Source organism: Amblyomma americanum, chromosome 2 (genome assembly GCF_052857255.1).
Source record: "Amblyomma americanum isolate KBUSLIRL-KWMA chromosome 2, ASM5285725v1, whole genome shotgun sequence".
Taxonomy (NCBI): domain Eukaryota; kingdom Metazoa; phylum Arthropoda; class Arachnida; order Ixodida; family Ixodidae; genus Amblyomma; species Amblyomma americanum.
In genome coordinates, this window is record NC_135498.1 from 11,518,157 (window position 1) to 11,536,854 (window position 18,698).

At 49.2% G+C, this 18,698-nt stretch overlaps 1 long non-coding RNA gene across 1 annotated transcript; it reads left to right on the forward strand.

Annotated features, from left to right (window-relative positions):
• The first annotated feature begins 5,114 nt into the window (after positions 1-5,114).
• Positions 5,115-7,158, forward strand: LOC144118337 (uncharacterized). The gene is made up of 3 exons (XR_013312012.1): positions 5,115-5,240; positions 5,317-5,408; positions 7,021-7,158. It is a non-coding gene; the product is annotated as an uncharacterized LOC144118337 (long non-coding RNA).
• Positions 7,159-18,698: the final 11,540 nt, after the last annotated feature.

Below are 18,698 nucleotides of genomic sequence, written 5' to 3' on the forward strand. Positions count from 1 at the left end.
GTTTCGAGGGTTCTATGCTTTTCCTCTGGCACATTTTTTTTATTATAGTCAAACGGTTTTAAAGCGCAGCGGAATCTAGTCTACTGCAGAAAATGTGACTAGGCATGAATCATTAAGCATACAAGTGAAGGGGAAAAGATGTACCTTGTTCATCTTCGTCCCATTTGGCACGGCGCATGCGCACAGCTGTTGCAGCTCGGTTTCGACGGCGTACCGCGCCGCCGGCAGCAGCAGCTGCTCCGTACCACGTGACCAGGGGTGACCACGGTGGCCACGCTGAAGGCTCGAAGAGGTGGCGTAGTGTAGCTATCGCTACAAAAATAACCACATGCCGCGGATGGGATGCCAACCCACGAAAAAAAAATGAAAATTGGTTTTCGGGAAAGCAAATGGCACAGTATCTCTCTCACGTATCGGCTGACACCTGAACCGCGCCGTAAGGGAATGGATAAAGGAGGGAGTGAAAGAAGAAAGGGGTGCCGTAGTGGAGGGCTCCGAAATAACTTCGACCACATGGAGATCTTTAACGTGCACTGACATCGCACAGCACACGGGCGCCTCTGCATTTCGCCTCAATAAAAACGCAGCCGCCGCAGTCGGGTTCGAACCCGGGAACTTCGTATCAGTAGTCGAGCGCCCTAACCACTGAGTCACCGCTGCGGGGAACCCACGACCTCCAAATTTCGCGTCCGCTGCTCTACCAACTGAGCTACGGAGACGGCTGTCCATTCCGCTACTTTAGGGGAGAGGGTATTTATGTATAATGAAGCGAACCATGAGAGTGCTCACCAGCGCCAGCCTCGTCCATAGCGGCGGACGTAGTACGTCCTGTATTACAGCGAGTGCCACGTAGGAACGCAGCCGAACGGTGAGGGCGGACCGTTCGACCAGGTTGCTACGTGACACTCGCGGTAATACAACCTATTACCTCTGTACGAATTTCTTGTGCCACCTATGATGGAATAGGGATATTCGCGTACTATGACCCATATTTACCGTCTGTATACATTATGTGGCCAAGATTTGCTACCGCCATCTATACAGATATAGCCGTTGGGCCCGAAAAAAGAGCCTGCTCCATGCATCGAGTTGTGCAGTGAAGCCAATGGTTTCAGTGCGCTGAAGCAGACAGGTGGCAAAGTATAACGATGTTATCAGGCTCGTGTTCTCAACAGCGGCAGTAAGAACTCAGTCTGAACGAACTAGTATGTCTGGGTGCTAATCCTGAGCAAACCGCAGTAGTAAATACCATGACATATAAAAAAGGTCGCACGTGCAGAGCCACGTCATCCAGTTCCTCGCTCATTTCCAAGAACGTCGTCGGGCTTATATGACTGCAAGTCTGCTAGAATAATGCCAGCTTGTTTTCTAGTCTTCCTTCCAAGGTTGATGTCCACTAGGCATTTTACCGCTCCTCTTTGCTTGCTGAACCATGTACGAGTCTTCGAGCATTCATGTTTTTCGCAGTGACGCGCTAGCCTTGGTTTTCTCTTGCAGCTGAAAACATTACCGGCTTGCAACTATGTTTTTTGCGTAACATTTAGTGACATTAATTTCAAACTTGCGTGCACGGGACACATATTCGCAATTTTTTCTTTCATGACATTGCATTTCTTAGTTTTGCTGTCAACTCCACTGGGCTTTTAGATTTGATAACTTCTCTTATGCACCACAATTCTGCATGAATTCTTTTGATTTCCATCATTCAGAATAACGTTGATGTCAGCAGATGCGCTTGCACTTTCCAGCGTTTTCAAGTCAAAGTCTTTCATCCAAAAAGCAATGTTACATCGGGTCAGCACCTGAGCACCATAACCACCGAGCCACTGCGGCGGCTAATATTTATGCTTACAATGCTTACCGTCAAAAAAAAAAACTCGGTTATACCTTCATTGTGATGCGCTGCATGCTAATGTAATGATTTTTGCACTCAAAAATAAAAAGAACCTACAAGAAGTAACACTTTCCATACCATGGGGAAAAATGGGTAACTTGTATCCAACCGTAGTTTGCTTCGGCAGTATTATGGAAACTGCAACGGCGATAGTTGTGAAAACAGGCTCAAACCAGCTGACGCCAGCAAGTACAGAAGTGGCGACAGGAAACAGAACACAGTCGATTATTTAGAAAACACTTTTATTTTAGAAATTTAGGTCTTGTTAAGGCCAGCAGGCCAGTATATGCTAAAGACTTGAGATGTGTATGGCTTGAAAGGAGTGGAATTGGTAGGAGGCATCTGGCACGATGCACCACTTCACGCCCGGGTCAGAGGTGAGGTGGGAAGACGTGTGCTGAGCCGAGTGTCTTGTGCGGTGTCCAAGAGCAATAAAGGGCAGCCGAAGTTCACGATTCTGCGAAGACAAAAGCGGAGCTGTAGCAAATGACCGCACGGAGCATTGGAAAATCCAAGTCCGCGAGTATCTGAAGACGGAAGAGGAACCGGCATAGAAGTGAGTACGGTGCACACAGCCTGGAAGCGACCGGTGGGCACGAACCTGTCAGCTGCAGGGATTGAGAAAGCAGGAACAGCAGCGCGCAGGGTAGAAGAGGCAGGGAGCATGGAAAGAGTGGCACGATGCTCAGATGTCACAAATGGCCAGGTACCAGCTCCACCGCAGGTCCCTCTTGCGTGTGTGCACCCGTGAGGTGTAGAGTGGGCGCGCATCTGAAAAACAAAAAAAAATACAAAGCCGGTTTGGGAAGAACCGCAAACTTGGAACTGGCATACTCACTGGCGTGAGCAGTCTTTCGCTGGGGTCGAATTGCAGAGACGGACGACGCGCACGCCATAGCTGTGGAATACGGGAATGAAAAGTTGTCACTGACCTTGGCTGCAGCGGAAATACGATGTGCCGCAGACCGCAGGCAGCGTCCGATCTTCAGAGTTGCTGGACGAGGGTGGCGAGATTTTCCGAGCGCCGTACGCGGCCACGAACCACATGTCGCTCAAGAGCACTTCTCGCGCGCGGGCATTCCTTGACACGACATAGTGGCCGGGCTACAACGGCGTTTGGAACGGGTGATTGTTCCGTGACGCAAACGACAGTGGGCTCGTTTAGCTACCGCATCCCTGCCTAGTGTCAGCTAAGCCTAAATCTACTGCACGCCACGAATCCTAGCCCGCCGCGCTTCCGTCACCGAAGAAAACCCGGCGGCGATGGTCCATGAAACCGCCAAGTTCTGCGCGTTAGGAACGCACTTGTTTTCAAATGCTTCTGGGAAAGAACATTATGTTCGAATGCTTCTGAGAAAAAACTACTTTCCAATGCTTCTGGGAAAAAGAACGTATAGCCTACTCGTAGCCAAGAGCCGGTTTCATGGACACAGATCGCCCTCGCCGCGAGGCTACAGCCCCGCTCCTACCTTGGATGCCGACGGCCTGGCTCGGAGATATTTCCCTCGGTAGTCGTCGGTCGGTCGTAATGGCTTCCAGGCGTTTCCGGGGAATGGTGAGGGCAGCTGTCATAGCAGACCAGGTACCAGCTCGAATAGCCACACCGCAGGTCCCTCTGTCATGTGCGCAGGCGCGAGGTGTGTAGCGAGCATCTGAAAAAAAAAGGGAAAGCGGTTTGCGTACAAACGCAAACTTGAAAGTGGTATACTCACCGGGATGGGCAGTTTCAAATTGCAGTGGCTGCGCAGAGACGGATGATGCCCAAGCCAGAGCTGTGGAATACGGGAATGAAAAGTTCCCACTGACCTTGGCTGCAGCGGGAACACGATGTGCCACAGACCGCAGGCAGCGTCCGATCTTCAGAGTTGCTGGACGAGGGTGGCGAGATTTTCCGAGCGCCGTACGCGGCCACAAACCACATGTCGCTCAAGAGCACTTCTCGCGCGCGGGCATTCCTTGACACGACATAGTGGCCGGGCTACAACGGCGTTTGGAACGGGTGATTGTTCCGTGACGCAAACGGCAGTGGGCTCGTTTAGCTACCGCATCCCTGCCTAGTGTCAGCTGATCCTAAATCTACTGCACGCCACGAATCCTAGCCCGCCGCGCTTCCGTCACCGAAGAAAACCCGGCGGCGACGGTCCATGAAACCGCCTAGTACTGCGCGTTAGGAACGCACTTGTTTTCAAATGCTTCTGGGAAAGAACACTACTTTCCAATGCTTCTGGGAAAAAAACTACTTTCCGATGCTTCTGGGAAAAAAAACTACTTTCCAATGCTTCTGGGAAAAAAAACTACTTTCCAATGCTTCTGGGAAAAAAACTACTTTCCAATGCTTCTGGGAAAAAGAACGTACAGCCTACTAGTAGCCAAGAGCCGGTTTCATGGACACAGATCGCCCTCGCCGCGAGGCTACAGCCCCGCTCCTACCTTGGATGCCGACGGCCTGGCTCGGAGATATTTCCCTCAGTAGTCATCGGTCGGTCTTTGGCGCAACGGCTTCCAGGCACTTCCGGGGAATGGCGAAGACAAGTAGCACCACAGCAAATACAGAAAACGTAAGCACACATCTCTCGTACCTCAACACCAACAGCCAAGAAGAGTACGGTAGTCTCAGACGCAGGCTGTCGCATTTATAACCGCGAAACGCCACTGCGCACCCTCTAGTGCCACTTGTAGAAGGTTCTTGAAAGCGATATCTTGGTGTTATCGGCAATGGGTGACTGCGCTTTTTCTACCTTTTAAGCCTTGCCGCTGACTTCTCTGTTTCCTTCCTATCCTCGAGCGGTTGCACACGTGCCGATCCGAAGCTGTGACGGTGCAGTTCCCTGCCACGTATTTCATGCGCAGACAGCGCTCGCCGCTTTTCCCATGACTATTTTTTTTCTTTCTTGGACGGCACAAGGCAGAATGCATGCTCACGTCTGGCGCGCTTGTAGACATTTGCGAAGGCCACGTTTTCGTTGCTCGTCTCCGAGATTCAGAACGGTAGCCGAGTGAAAGGTACGGGTTTCTTTTTCGAATCCCTTCATGGTAACAACTTACGAGTTCTTATGCATATAAAAGAAATTTATACAGAGCGGACACTCGGCGAAATCTGGCGACAGACACTGCGTGAAGAATTAGTTGGTGGCCCTTCCGTTTACTGGCGTCACCAACGTTAGCGCGCATGCGCGCGGACGACCGGCGAAGGAGCAGACGAGGCAAAACGAAGCGACGAAGCCATGGGAGATGGTCGTCTGCGCGGGCTGCGCCTCTGCATGCGGCGTCTTAGCGCGTAGGCTATGTGGTTTTGCGCTTGACTTGCCTTCGAAGCGCAAATCGTGCGGTTTCTGACGACGGCAAGGTGAGAAATCCTTTTTTGCCCAACGACTCTTCATTTCAAGCAGTTTATCCTGCCCACGCCGGCCGGTGCCTTGAAGTACGCAGTTCGTGAAGAGGCGCGGACGCTGCGCGGCCTGCCGACTGCTCTGGCGCAGTTCGTGGCACTGCTGCTGTTTCGGACAGTGGCAAGGTGAGAAAGGTTTAGTTTTTGCCAAACTACGCTTCATTTCAAAGTTTCGCCGAGCTCGCCGGCCGGCCGGCGCAATATGGCGCAGTTGTGAAAGGCACGCACGGAAAAGAACTAGGAAGCTAACCAGTAAGCATGCCAGACACGAGGACGGAGAAATACAGGGCAATAAACGACAGGTTAAAAACGCGGAAGGTAAAAATTGAATAAATTCAATGGAAATGAAGCATAGTGTAGAACTATATCGACACTGGAAACAGCAAATCAGGAAGGAACCGTTTTATGGTAACTCAAGAGGCAGTGCCCTAATATTTGAAACTATAGGTCAGGATGTCTTAGAACGCGCCACTATAAAAATAAATTTAACGAAGAAGATGACATGTTCGGTGTGTGGTAAATCTGTAGAAAGAATAGAACACCTCATACTAAAATGTGATGGTATCCATCCCGATGTCGATGCAGGCAGTCACTCTTCCTGAGGCCCTAGGGTTTAGATATAACAATAGTCATGTAAATAAATCTTCGGTGGAAATTAGCAAAAAGCGATTGGAAGATTGGTGGCTCAAAAGCAGAGAGGTGACAGAAGTTTAAAAGTGTAGGAAGACGTATTTAAAGAAAATGGCGAATTTTAATAACTTACAACACAGTGAAACAAAAATAAAGGGAAAAAGAAGCTGAGCATGGTGGCAACTGCCATCTCCCCGTTTCAAAGGTAACGCTCCTACCTTCCATCCATCCATCCATCCATCCGCTTACCTGCTCACGCCATGGCGCAAGCATGCACACCGGTCGGTGCGCAGTTAGCGAAGGGCGCCTTGTGCGCTTTGCCTAGCTGATGGTTTTGCATGGCTGCGCGTTGAGTTGTACGGGCACGCGAAGCTTCTGTAGGGGCCCCAACAATGCGCAAGTTCTATCGAGTGATATTTGTTGACGGTAACGGTGAAATGTGGCGAACTTGGGAAGAATGGGCAAACGAGCGTTCTCGCGTTGTTAGTACCGGCGCGTCATTTTCAAAACTGCCGGGGAAAAAAGGAAACGCATGAAAAGGTCAGAAACTAGAAACTCGTGCGTCGAAGACTCCGTCGTCTGCTCTAATGAAAACGCGCATTGCATTCGCGTAGTGACAGGGAGGGCGCTCTTCAAAATAACGACCTGGAAAAAAGTAAACTCGTACGACTTTCTGAGAGCTTGAAAAACAGGAGCTGGTGCACCGAACATTGTTTTCTACGCTTCCGACGACATGCAAGTTGTACCAGCTCTTTTGTTCAGTGCTCCAACACACTGTGAGCGACTGGTTGGGAGCCCGTGTTGTAGCCGTCACAAAACGCACAGTCGGCCGTGTAATGGGACCAATAGCTTTTATGGAGCAGAGGATAACGTCGTAGAATGGAGAAATATGCCTGTAAACCATTGGTAGATGTCTGCGTCGTGTAGTATGTAGTCTGTGTACCGTATGCGGTGCATCAGAGCTCAGCACGCGAGGTTCGGAAAAGCGTACTGACCCATGTTCCTAATTTCATTTCTTCGCCGCTCTCGCACGTTTCGCCTGTTTGCATGCACAGTTTCGGTTCGAGGTGTATCAGAAAGACACCTGCTCGTAATTTACATTTTCCAGGTGACCGTGCCCGGTGAGAGCAACAGCCACCCCTGTGAGCCGTGTCGCCGTAACAACGGACGCACAAGAAGCGTGGAACGAGCCTAGTGATGTGCATGGTGGAGACGGCTACTGTATCGGTTTTGTTTTTGTGTTTATATGAAGCAAAAATAAATGTTCGTTTCACATAACACCTGCTGTCTTTTTCTGGATTGGCACTGTTTGACGAAGGCCGTGGCGCAGCTGCGTTGATGGCCGGTCAAGAGCGCCCGGAATGTAATTTTTGTTTTACCGAAAATAAACATAACAGTAGGAGACCGTATAGAACAGAAATAATGCGCCATGAGGGTGCGGCAGGCTGCAGCGCATGCTAGCATTCAACTGTAGAAGGACGGCAGGCTGGGAGAGTTGGTGCTCCATCACAAGAATTATTTTCAGAGTCTGCAGCGATGAAGACGAAGATCGAACGCTAAACCCTTAATGAACCAAATAAAGTTTTTTCTCTCTCTCTCAACAGGGCTAAACAACAGGACCAGACAGTGGAAGAGACAAACAGGGCGCTGAACTTCAGCACCGGGTTTGTCTCTTCCAATGCCTGGTCCTGTTGTCTAGCGCTGCTGAAAATAATTCTTGTCTATGTAATCAGGAGTTCGACGAAACATCGTCTCCATGGTCAGGTGGCGGCATAACAAAAAATATAGGGTCACAGACCAAGTCAAAGTTTAATGGAACGTATTTAAGTTTCACTAAACTTTGGCTTCGTCAATGAGCCAATATTTTTCTTTATAATTCTTATGTAATATTCAAACTGGGCGCGCCTGAAACCGAAATGTTTCGTGTCCAGCCACTTGGTGCGCTACAGTCAATTGGTCAGCAGGAAATTTTCAAGAAAAATATCTATGATAATTGTAAGGGTAGCTCTTTGTTGTTTGAGGCCAGGACGGGAGTATTGCGGACTAAGACATATGGAGTCAGGTACCACGAGATAGACACGTTGTGCGTTGCGTGCGGAGAGGAGGGGGAAACGGCTGATACTTTTCTGTAAAGTGCTTCACCCTACAGTGGAAAGCAGCGGGGCTGACTTACCCAAGGCATTGGGGTTGAAGGACAGTGAAGGGAAAGTAGATTTTAAGCGGGTAGAAGTAACCAAGCGAAGGTTATCTGATTGGGGGATAATATCAAGACAAGAGTAAAATTTCCCAAGTCATGGCTAGGTAGCTTGAACCACCGCCCGATTTAAAAGCGTTCAGCCTTATCCATCCATACGCTGGGCCCTACGGGAGTGTCCGCTCTTTATGGATCCCTTCCTCTATATCTTAAACCTGGCCCGCACAGGGCGTTTTTCGCACGCAAAAACACGCCGGGTGCGAAACGCACGCGGCAGCGCCGCCAAACTTGCTTCATCCGGATCGCAGGAAGCAGGAGCGAGAAGCGCCCGTGATGGCGCAAGTTTAGCGGATACGGGCCGCGTGCGTTCATACCCCGCGTGTTTTTGCGAGCGAAAAATGTTCCATGTGGGCAAGGCTTCACTCCCAGTGGGAAGGAAACCTCCAATAGAAGACCAAGGCGCCGAGCTACGACAATTTTACGTTATTTAAAGCCGGGGCGGATGCTTTTCTTCAAATTTTTACTTTGCCGTTTCTGAAAGGTCGTTCTTTTTTATTCTTAGTATGCCTCATCTTGTCGCACTGAGGGCTTTGTTTCCAAATACACGCGTCTTTCTCGACCACGAATGTTTAGTCGTACCCGCCACGACAGCAAATAATTAGGAAACTGGGGAGGAGCAAGAAGCTTCTTGTCTCTCTGCGTGCTCCTGAGAGTTTCGCGCGCTTCGGCTGTTCAAGCGGAACACGATAACGGTCACACAGAAGCGCGTGAAGTCAAGTACATAATCTAACGAACATAACTGACACACACGATTTAGTAGCTTCGCCTTAGAAAGGAAGCCTGGGCGCAACCAAGACATGCCACTGGCTTCTGAAACCAGAGCACCCGTGAACATTGATAGCGTACATCAGATATGCGGCGCACAATCACAACTACGATAGAACGCTTGATAATAGTTGCATTGATACAACAGTAACAAAGAGGCGCTCTGAGTAATTTTATCAAATGAGATGTCGCGGCCTTTCAGAAGGCAGTCGTGTGTGCTTCTTGACTGCGAGCTTTATTTATTTTTTTGCGCTGCTGATTATATTACAGCTCAAACAATTTCTACTGTTTTAAAGATACCGGTTAAGAACACAATATAAGACGAAATTTCAAATTCCTTTATTTACAGCACCCAAGCAGTTTCAAGAAGGTATCGGGAAGCAGTATAACTGTGTGGTCGCACCTGCCCGAGGTGCACGCGGAAAGGCAAATGCGTGAAAAAGCGCGGCTTCGGCATGGTGTGCGTGTTGCCCTGGCAAGGAGCCAATGGCGCTCAAACTTCTGGTATATGTGTGCGCAAAGCGCGGTGCGCGAAGTCTTGGCACTGGACGAGTAAAAACGGTGAAGGAAATGTGGGATAGCCTGATATTTTCATTTTGCACTTTGTGAGTCGAATTACTTTCGTTTACACTTTCCGATTTTCATAATTCTTTCTGAACTGCATGAAATACAACAACTATATGCCGTCGCTTCACGATGACACCAACAGTTAACAAACGTCGCAGTGCCCCTTTAAGGAGAGTGAGGGGACGTAACGGACACACGTAACGGTGCAAGGTTTCTCCAAATCGTTAGGTTAAGGCCTGTGGGTTTCTGTACCGTTTTACGAGGGGAGCTGACGTCAGAAGCTCGATTGTTCTTGACTAATCACCAGGGATAAACGTTATCATGCGCTACATGTGTATAACCACAGGGTGAGTCTTAGACCTGCCAGCCACGTGGCCAGCAGGTGTGTTTTTCTGCGCATTGGGGGAACAAAACGTCGCGATCTGCTTGGAGCTCCAAGTCGCCAAGCCGCGTCTACTTTCCCGATACACCACAGCTTTCGCTCTCTAACAAGGTTCAGCAGAAGTTAAACCACAGCTAATTTTCTTTTTGAGGAAAAAAATGGCGCAGTAAGTGTCTCACATATCTCGGTGGACCCTCGAACCGCGCCGTAAGGGAAGGGAGGGAGGTGGGAGTGAAAGAGTTGCCGTAGTGGAAGGGATCGGGAATAACTTCGACCGCCTGGCGATCTTTAGCGTGCACTGACATCGCAGCGCACACGGCCAGAGAAATATACTAGGCGAGTGCTAGGCCTGTGGAGAGACATCTACTCCCCTCCACATTGTCTGGAACTTCTCAGCGCAACTGAAACCTTTTAACGACACATAAATTACCTACGAGCAGTGGGAGACGAAGTTGGGTCATTCAGAGCAGACGTTACAGCGCCACCTCAATCACCGAGCCTGGCAAGCGGCCTTCTTCAACGGGATCCCGGACCGGGGAAGACCACCCGAGTAACCCAAAACGATAAGTAATGTTTACTACTACCACTAATACTACTAATACTACTACTACTACTAGCACACGGGCGCCTTTCGCGTTTCGCCTCCACCGAAACGCGTCCGCCGCGGCCAGGTTCGAACCCGGGAACTCCGGCTCAGTAGCCGAACTCTTAACCACTGAGACCCCTCTGAATTTTTGTTTCTCGTACGTATTATATAGCCTCGAGTCAAGCCGCGACTTTTTTTTTTTTGCGCGGAATTACGACCCAAAAAATGCTTCATTATGCAGGCTAATAATAATGATCTCTCCAGGAAGAGCTTAAAATGGCTACAATAGGTGTATGATGTTAAATTCGGGGCTTCAAATGTGTAACGCATTGCGCAGGTAACGCGCATTGGTTTCTAATCGCATCAACGGAAAGATGAAAGGCAAAAATAAGGACTTTTTTTTTAATCTGCGCGTTAAGCTCCTGGTTACGCTTGCGACATTCGCAGTCTTTGGCAGCAGCTGGCGTTCTGTATAGGCGTCCATAAATATAACGGGAACTCCGGTCCCCCCGCACACCTATCCAGCCGCGAAGAAGCGGAGCACCTTTTGACCTTTCCCGCACGCATTCCGGCGCCCGGCAGGCTCCCACTACCCCCCCCCCCCCCCCCCTCCCCCTATCTAGACAGCACATAATGGAGTGACGGCTGACCGCACCACCGCCACTTGCATTCTACTGTTTCTTCTTACACAAGTCGAAGCCCCGCACCGTGCTCGGAGCGAACAGTCGAAGCAGGCTCCGTTCGCTCCGTCTATTGCATCCGCGCACATTGGCCACGATGAGGCGAGCAGTACGCATGCACCCATCCTTCTTTCTCTGGTGCTCGAGGCCATCGAATCGGGCACTTAACGGAGCCGCCGATGGCACACCAGCCGGCTTGAGCCGGGAGCAAGCGGTCATGCCGTCGATCACGCAAAGATGTGCTCCTCTTTGTAAGGTGGAGGCCATAAAGACAAATTATGGTATCCTCCTCGACCCGGGTGCCTTTGAGTTCTTTGCCCCCTGAAGGTTCTCTGGTCCTTCACAACGTCTTCGCCCGGGATCCGCTGTACGTAGGTCTAGCCTGCTTGATAATGGCGGTATGCGTGGCTTCTGTGTCTGAATTGGCTCGGGGATAAATGTGCAGTTAAGATGGTCGACGAGATAGCCCGGTACATCTCTCTCTCTCTCTCCCCCCCCCCCTTTTTTTTTCTTTCGTGGAAGGGCAACTCGGCCTCGACATGGGTCTGCATGAAACAAGCGGGGCAACTGACTATTGATGCAAATTCGTTCAACATCACGATTTCTTTCTGGGTCACTGAGCGCTCAAGAGCCATAAAAGTCTTTTCTCTATATGAATTGATTGAAAAGCGTAACTGCGCCGTCAGTACCACGATCCCGTTTCCTTTTGAGATCACCGTCACCTCTCTTCCATTCGGAGAATGAGCGCTCAATTATCCACTGAGTGATCCTGGATGGAAGCATCTAAAAAACGCCTCGACACGCTAGCCATTCTCATTTTATCCATAAAATCTTTTCTCCTTGCAAGCAGAGCGCAGGTGTCCTTCGTAATGGCCGTAATATCCTGGTAGTTCCCGTAATGCATTTCAACCGTGATTTTTTTTTTCTTCGTCTATCACTTATGTGACACTTCTAGAAAACACACTTTTGCTCGGCCGTATGGGTGCTTTTCTGCAGATACTAAACTATAACTAGCTATTTCTAACAGTCGCTGCAGCTAAAGAACGAACTTTAGCTCTCCTTCGCTACCTTTTTCGTCAGCCCAGAAGACATCCGGTATAACTTATTGCCATATTATTTTAATGGGTGCTTGTTCACATTGCAAGCCTGAGAAATGAGGTCATGGCAGGAAGTTCTGATGCTCGTAGTTCCGGTTTCTGCATACTTTACGAATGCGAATCTACGTACATCTATCTTTACGCGGTTCTTTTCAAGCTATTGTGCATTGCTCAATGCCATTCTACACTCAACGGTTCTCTTTATACCAGGCTACATTCGAATGGCACTGGCATTCGACCGAATATGCTTTGTCATGCTTCACATATATTCCGGCTCCAAATGGTGTTGCTCTGCGCCCCACGTAAAGATGAAAGGGGGAAATGTTTTATTTACAAAACAATGAGAGTAGACCGGGCGACTTGTAGAAAGAGAGCAATACGGGAAGAAGGAAAACCAATGAATATGCCCGCATAAGTGTCGTCCATTGTTTGGCACAATGTTTATTTCGAAAGGCGGGGTACTCATATGCCACCGTCCGTGTATAAGGACCGTGTATAGGTATTGCGCAACCGAGAGCTTAGTAAGCCACACCGAGAGACAATTCATTTCATTATTTTCCCTTAAGGCCCCGAAGGCATTACATAAGGGGGGAGAAAAATGGATTTTTGTGACAACAAGAACATTCCACAACAGAGAAAGAATAATTGGATAAAAGAAAACATTTCATGAGGCCGAGAGGACAAGTACATTCAATTATTGTTCTCTGTAAACATGCATACTATGGCTTCTTTTTTAATACGTTGATGTTTGTCCAGCAACAAAGGCTTATTTATGGCTGGGAAAATGGAATTTAGAAATATTTCCTGCATGATTCAATCTCGGGACGTCTACAACGAGTTGGACTGATTGCCACCGTTCCAAAGTGAATGGCGGTGTAGCCAACCCTCCGAGATCCACGCCTTAATGTCGACGCACGCTGTCTACTTGCGAGATTGGCCGGTGATGACAGCACCTGTATTTTGCTTTTTTTCTTTTCTATAGCTTATCAAAGCTCTGGTTTGTTTGTTTGTTTTTTGTCAAGAGTAGTCTCGTTGTGATTAGAACGCAGTAATCTATCGATAAAGGCCAACTTCAGCTCTGCCTCAGTGTCCCTCGAATAAGACCGGTTCGTCACCTCCTGCATACGCCTATATTACAACTGCTCTTGGAAAGATGTGAAATTGTTTCGATACTGCAACACAGAACATCTAAGCCTGAAGCTGCTTGCAAGCTAAGCCCACAAATATCCTCGTATTCTGCTTCTATTTCGCTTTCTATCATGCCACTTCATTTTGCGGAACGATAACATTATCTAATGGGCACGGAAGAAAAGACAAAAGCAAAGAGGGATTAATTTTGGACCGGTAGAATTGAAAATACTGCTGAAATGCACATCAGCCTGCTTCGCTTAACAACTTCCATTCATTCACGGCGGGCACAATGATTAAAACATTCTAATTATTGCTTTCTCTTTACACTACGGCATTACCGAATACGTAGCTATACTAGCTTCATACTTCGTTTGCACTCCCAGGTATACACAAACGGACGTGGCTCAGGAAATACTCGTGACGTTGCGAAACTGGTTTTGACTGGGCCATGCAGGTACGTTGTCATGCAGCGAGAAGAGCGGCGGCGCGCAAGTCGTCTGGCGACTCGGCGGCATGCAAACGGTGACAGGACGGCGTCTTGAGTGAAGAGATGCTACTGCCCTTTTGCCTCCTGTCGCATCCTTTGATGGAAGCCGCGTGCTCGCGCCGAGAAGTGTGCAGTGCTAACCTCGCCGTCGCTCTCCTGCCGCGCTCTTCCCTCCGCTCTTCCTTCCCTGAGTACGCAGCGTGTCTCTCGAATGCCACCCGCCTTTCCGTGAAGCGTACACATGTGTCGAGCACACCACTCGTGACCGCTTGAAACGAACACGGTTGACAGGTTGCTGTCACACCTCAAGGACCGCGTGCATTACACGAGCCGAGTGTGGAATGCGTGTATTCGAAAAACGCTCCTTCGGGATGTCGGGACCTGTCGATGCGGGACAGCTCTGCAGGGCCCGTCTGAGTGGCTTGGAAGGAATGCGACCCCCCTGATGGATGCTCACGCTCATTTTCTATTCTTAACACGTGAAACTATCGAGCTATATGTTCCTATACACTTGCCAGGTGTGCATGTCACGGCGGCAGGGCTTTTCATGCATGAGCTCGAATAGCGGTTGGTGTTAAATTGGACAGCACTACTTTATATTTTCCCTAAAAAACAGAATTCACGCAGCGCTCCTGTTCGTCTAGATTGATTATATTTACATACATACTATTTCGACCTACAAGGAGGCATTATGTAATGGAGGTAGAATACAAACAAGGTCGAAAAAGAAGGAAGTTGGGGATGGTGATGATAGTGATGATGATGGTGGTGATGGTTTTATTTCAATGGCTCAAGCACAACTTCACCGAAGAGCACCGCGGCTGTTACGTCTTTAGTCTGCACGAGGTTGCGAAGATTCACTTTTTAAAGTGTTTCACCCTAAGAAGACAAGCACTAGATAATCTATAGGAAAGAATTTTATGCACTGAAGACCGGCGAGTAGAAATGAGGAAGTTTGAAATAAAGCATAAAAATAATAACAAAGTAGTGGAATAATAAAGTACAATTCAATAAAGTACCATCACCATCCGCATCATACAGAGCAGTGTACAAGGACAAAAGAAAAGGACAAATAGCATGAAACAGAAAAGTTAAAAATACAAGAAATCGTTCACGCGCTAACCAAAAGGAGCCACGCAAAATGCATTCTTTCATCGATATGTTTGTATGAACATCATATTATTTCACACCAAAGTCAACGCTCAGTTACTCTGTTCTGTTTTTTTTTTCTGAGAACAAAATTTTAGAAAGAAATCTTCCTTCAGCAGTCCTGGCGAGACGCGTGCGATGCATCTTTCTGCAGGCTATGTCACTGGAATGCTGGGAAGCTCGAAGAGGGCCGGGTGCTGGAAGAAGAATGAAGACCTCATACAATCTGCGCGTGTCCCGACAGTTAGCAAAGGCCGGCATTCCCAAAGGGAAATCCTTACGATGCATCCATTTGTCTACTCCACCCCCTGCAATACTGGCGCTTAAGTATGCAGCGGGCCGAGGAACAAACGACTTACCGTAGCGCACACAGACAGATTTGGGGGGGGGGGGGGGGGGGGGGGGGGGGTCTTCTGTGTTTACCGGGCGGTAAGGCTAATAAAAATACGTGACCTATACACGGTCGTCATGGGAAGGCGAAGAAGGTTTCGCTGTTTCAGGAATCCCGAGCTGATGCACCTGCGCTTGGCAGCAGGATGCACGCTTCGCAGGTCTTCTGCAGCACTGCAGGGGAGCCCGTTCTCAGAGCCACGCGGCGGATATATTGCAGCGACCATTGCTCACTCCGATCATTGTGCGCAACTGCGAAAACTGAAATTCTCGAAGGAGAACTCCGTTGTCGTTGCCTTTTAGACTCACTTTCATCTCTTTCCCTCGCAATTTTGTTTGATGCATTAGTAATTCGTAGGTACATTTGAATACTTATATGGTTAATTCATTTGAATTCTGCATAGAGAATGTTGTCGTATACTGTTAGTCACTTATGTTAACAGTTTTTGGTCGCACATGCTGTCTCACAGTAGCTGTTTAGTCAGCTTGGCTCAACACTTCTGTCACTATTTTGTTATGTATGCTTTCTGTTTTGCGACGCTGTGAAACGACCAGTGTAAGGAGGGTCTGCAGGCCTCATCAAGCAGTCTCCTTTACAGTTTTTTTTCACACTAGCACCGTCTGCTGGCCGTCAGTAGGGAACACCGCTTAACTCAATGGGAATATTTTCATTGGTAAGTGCGAGAAATCGAAAGAGTGCTGTGAGATGGGGCGCGAAGATTTGATACTGATGGTCTCTCATTCCTGCGCGCTGTATAATCTGAGTTATCAAATAAAAATACCTCCTGCGCTTGCACGGACTAGTCCTGACAGCCATAGGAAATCAGTTTAGTGTACCAAAGATTCAAAACTCCCACGGAAATTTTTGATGCTCAACGCCGTGCATCATGTGGTGGCAGCCTCGCTAACTAGAAGCGTCTGTGCATATTTTCTGAGCTTGTGTAAAAACGGGAAAGCAAAAGTGTCGGCTGATTTTACAATCCAGATTGCAGACCTTTTCCAGCATTGCCGCTGCACGCAACTCGCAGCGCTATAGGGGCTGGCATCGGTATGCGACGACGCGGACGAGACAGCACGCAAATGTCGTCCGTCGCGGTGGCGCGTCGTGAGCGGGCCTACCCCCTCCGGAGATTCGTGACCCGGAGGGAAAGGAGATGAGGCACCGCCGGTGGTGCGCTGCCGCCGAGGGACCACCGGCGTGGAGATGGGTCACTCGACCGCTCTTCCCTTTCACCTGCCCCTGCACTGGCACAGCGCGGCGCCATGTAGTATATGGCCCTTTGTTGCATGCAGCAGCAAAACAGTGTTCGGACTGGGATTAACTTGTGCATTCCTCGCGCGGCGGTGGCATCCTCTAAACAATGGGGCGCTGAACATGCAGCTGTGTAATAGCTGCATCAGCACAAAACTCATTGCCTCTACGCAAATGAAGCTGCTGTGTGCTGGGTCAATTGGCGCAAGTTTTTAGCCATTGTCTGCCGAATTTCGGTAGGTGACTATATCGCTGGATTTATACCTGAGACAGACAAGCTGCCTGTCTGCTGGATTATTTGCTGCAGTCTTTCACAGGGATGCCCGCAATGCCGGCAATGGATGGTCGATCGATCGAGCAATGCAGGCGGCCGAGGCCTTTCGGGCCCCTGGAAGCTAGCTACATGGTCCCCACATGGGCTAAAATGGAACTCGTGCGAATAGAATGCATTTTTATTACTCTTCGTCACGATGTTCAACCTACGAACGTGCTTGTGTGCCGCTGCGAGCAGCGGAAAATGTCCCCCAGGGGTGACCCAGAGATGACCCATAGGTGAAATGACATCCGCCAACTGACTGCCTACTGCACCCGGCTACTCCGACGCTGTCAACGCCGTGAACACTCCCACACCAGCCGTACCTATAAGTACAATAATCAACAAAAGTTTGCGAGCTGCGGCTTCGAGGAGGAAAAAAAAATAATTCTCTGTGGTCGGGCAAAGAAGTTCAATAAAAGAATTGAAGCACGAAAAGACACGCGAGCTGTATCTTCTGGAGTAAATACCAGCTGACTGACTAGATTTGTCCATGACGGTACGGCTTATGGATGGATGAACGGCGAGGCGCCGCCTTGAGTGACTGTCCATGACGCATGGTCGCAAGCCCAAAGCGCGGGTGGCGCACTCCTACCCTGCACCCCTACCCTCCAGCACCCCACACCTCTACCCACAACGACACTCCGACTGGCATCAGCATTTCTCGTCACCCCACCTGTCGATTAAATACGCATTACCATAAGGAGAAACATGCAGCGATTTTTTGTTGTTGCTGTTTCCATCCTGTGTGTTCCGGTAAGGCCGCCGAGTGGCTCTCTACGGCGGCATTGCTGGCGGCTACTCGTTCTCTCACAGCACCCGTACAACAATGGGCAAAGATGAATGAGGCTTTGCAAAGAGGCACATTTAAACAAAAAAAAATCGACACAGACACTTAAGCCTGCTTACCTTTGGGAATGCGAAAACATTATTGTTCCTGGGTGCACAGTTTACGCGTAAGGTTTGTACATGCATCGAAATTATTTACGGAAGCGAGGACCACGCCGCGTGCAGGAGCTTTGTGCGAGCTGCAGCAGCAGCAGCGATGCGGCGGCATCATGTGTGGCCTCCGTCCAAGACCCATCATGCTACCGCGCTACCGCGCACTACCCGGATGCACGTCTTTGCATTTGGCATCTTTTTCTGTTTCTTGGCTTCCGCCACGCCCCACCTTCGCGGTCTTCTCTCTCGTTCACGACTTTCCCCCAACAGTGTGACGAATTTATCCTTGCATCGCCAGAAGTGCTGCATCCTCTAATGGCTTGTCCTATGTCTGGGTTAGAGAGACTGGGTCAAGGTGAGGATGACGCTAGCTGCCACGGTATGTGGCCTGCTGAGAGCACAACTTCGAGACTCACGCGCTTTTGGAGTGACCGAAGTGAAATAAGCGCGTAGAGCAGAGGGAACCACCGGTACATGCGCGGATGTGAGATGTTTTTGGACGCGTCGGTTTTCTCCGCCTGAGCTCCTGTTTTTCTACCCCCTGCACTGGTTTCTCTCGGGACCTGACTGAAATGTCACGGGAACTTGCACTCAGCGTTAATTCGTGACTTCTTTACTCGAATGCTCACCGTTGTTCATTGATTCCTTAGTTTCTACGTTTCTTTCTTTCGTTCTTCCTTCCTTACCTACATCCGAAACTTTTCTTATTTGCTTTCTTGGTTTCTTCCTTGCTCCCTTTGTTGCTCCTCCCTCACTATGATTCTTCGTTTCTTTCCTTTCTTCATTTATTT